Below are 2,755 nucleotides of genomic sequence, written 5' to 3' on the forward strand. Positions count from 1 at the left end.
TGCTGTGATTCCCTGGCTGAGCTGGGCACTGATTACATAGCCCAGGAAGATAACAAACTCTAAGCATTCTTCCTGTCTCATTCTCAGGAGTGATACAGGTGTGTGTAGGAATAGAATAGACGAGGTGAGACGGCACAGGTAATGCATAAGAGAACCAAGCATACCTGTTCCCAAGTCCTGATGAATATGCGTCCGTGCATTTGGTAGAGGTGAACAAGAGACTAAGAAGTGTCTTTGGGTCATGCATGCAAAGGGAAAGAAAGAGCATCTACCGACCTCCTGGCTCATTCAGAGGACCCTACAAGAACAGAATCATCTTACACATTGGTTATGAAACTTTGCATGCCTCTAAAAAGCTTATGGGATAGCCACCCTACTGCCAATTTAAAAAGATTAGAGATATGGTTTTCATAATTTATGAAGTATTCATGACTCTTCCTTAGCTAATAAAAATGAAAAGGGAGCAGTGGTCCTGATCCATCAGGATTGATGCCCTAGGAGCAAGAAGACTCCTGGGTATAGTGGATCCATTTTGAGAAATTCTTAGTTATTGTAGAGATCTATCAAAGAAATGATTTAATAGTGTATCTGGGTAATAAGTTATCTGGGTAAAATCGGTAGATCATTGGATAATGTACAGGTAGTGGTTCTGAAATATGGGGGTGGTATAACTGGCAAGAAAGACTTGACTTCTTCTGATACAGAGGTAATATAGAGGGTGGTGTTTGCGCACCCGTGCATGTGTGTGTGTGTGTGTGTGTGTGTGTGTGTGTGTGTGTGTGTGTATTTCAAAGTTTTAAAGAGCAATGGTGTCCCCTATGGGTCCTAACCTGAATTTAGTATATACCAAGGTTTAGGATTGGTGATTTAGTTGGAAGCTGGATTGAGAAAGTTAGGAGTATCAGAAAGATTGAGAGGAAGTTCTCTTGCCTGGTAGCACTATGTCTTTAAGACTTTGAATACTGTCCGTATGAAACATGAAACAATTAGCAGGACTGCATTTTTTTTTCAATCCGTGGCCATGAGCAGAGTAACAAATGTAATATCTATGAATACACACGTCTGGGTTGAAGGGGCTTATGTGTAAGCCAGGAGTGCGTTTACCTCGGGCAGAAAGCTTTCTTTCATTCGGAACTGTTACAGCATCTGTACTGTCCTGAAACCACTCACCTTCATTACCCTGACTTTTTTTTTTTTTTTTTTGATTCAATAAAGTTTTATTTTCTCAAATGTACAGCTGATTGAATCTGTTCATGCATCTTCACCAGCAGCTGGGGCATCTCCACCCTTTGTGTTTCTAGTGTAAATTACTTGGGCTCTGGGCTTTGAAACCAGCTTGATAAGTCCTTTACTAAGTAGCTCCTGGAGAGCTGTCCTGGCCAAGGAACCTCGAATCTTCAGTCTCTCCGAGACAACAGCTGGAGTGATAAGCTTCTAGTTGGGAACTTCCTTACAGAGCTTGTCGTATGTAGCTTTGTCAAACAGGACAAGATTGTTCAACTTGTCCCGAACTTTGCCTTTGGACCACTTCTTCTTTTTGGCCTTGCCACCAGATTTATTTACTGGGTCTTTGTCTTTTTTGGCCGACTTTCCGGCATCTTTCTTCTTCTTGTCGTCTTTGGGCGGCATGGCAAAGCTCAGAGAGTCGGGTGGACCACTGCAGCCTCACTAAGATGTCGGAAGAAAAGCACCCTGACTTTCTTGATGCTTTACTTTCCTTCTGGCCATTACCTAGTACAGTTCATTTACCAACCATTTGTTTGTTATGTAAGCAACTGACGCGTTTCAATGGTAAGCCATGCTAGTCATGTGGTATAGGAATAAAACTGCTTTATGGAGAGGTGAGGAGGACCCAACATCTGTGCCAACACTAGGAGTAACTGGGACCAGTGGGACCAGGCACACAGGAACACCTTCAGCCCAGTGACTCAGGTTCCTTCCGGTCTGTCTGGGCTGGGGTCCAGAGCAGACCTTGGGCGCAAGCTCCTCAGCCAGTCCCACAACACCCAGAGGAAGCTCCACTCCCAGGCGCTCTGACAAGCTGAGGATCACAGGAACCCAGTATCACAGGATCACAAAGACAGCTTGACTCTGAGGAGGTCTGACACAACCAGGATCACAGGAAGGACAGGCCCCAGTCAGATTTAGCAAGGGCAGGTAGCACTAGAGATAACCAGATGGTGGGGGGCAAGCATAAGAAAATAAACAACACAAACCAAGGTTACTTGGCATCATCAGAACCCAATTCTCCCACCATAGCAAGTCCTGGACACACCATCACATCAGAAAAGCAAGATTCAGATATAAAATCACTTCTCATGATGATGATACAGGACTTTAAGACAGACATAAAGAACACCCTCGAAGAAATACAGGAGAACACAAGTAAAGAGCTAGAAGCCCTTCAAGAGGAAACACAAAAATCTCTTAAAGAACTACAGGAAAACACAATCAAACAGGTGAAGGAAATGAACAAAACCATCTAGAATCTAAAAATGGAAATAGAAACAATAAAGAACTCAGAAAGAGAGACAACCCTGGAGATAGAAAACCTAGGAAAGAAATCAGGAGTCATAGATGCAAGCATCACCAACAGAATACAAGAGATAGAAGAGAGAATCTCAGGGGCAGAAGACACAATAGAAAACATTGGCACAACAGTCAAAGAAAATGCAAAAAGCAAAAGTCTCCTAACCCAAAACATCCAGGAAATACAGGACACAATGAGAAGACCAAACCTAAGGATAATAGGTAT

The 2,755-nt window shown here is 43.1% G+C and overlaps 1 pseudogene; it reads right to left on the reverse strand.

Annotated features, from left to right (window-relative positions):
* Nucleotides 1–1,185: 1,185 nt before the first annotated feature.
* LOC116094717 lies at nucleotides 1,186–1,663 on the reverse strand (annotated as a pseudogene).
* Nucleotides 1,664–2,755: the final 1,092 nt, after the last annotated feature.

This window comes from Mastomys coucha, unplaced genomic scaffold, assembly GCF_008632895.1.
Source record: "Mastomys coucha isolate ucsf_1 unplaced genomic scaffold, UCSF_Mcou_1 pScaffold17, whole genome shotgun sequence".
In the NCBI taxonomy this organism is placed as follows: domain Eukaryota; kingdom Metazoa; phylum Chordata; class Mammalia; order Rodentia; family Muridae; genus Mastomys; species Mastomys coucha.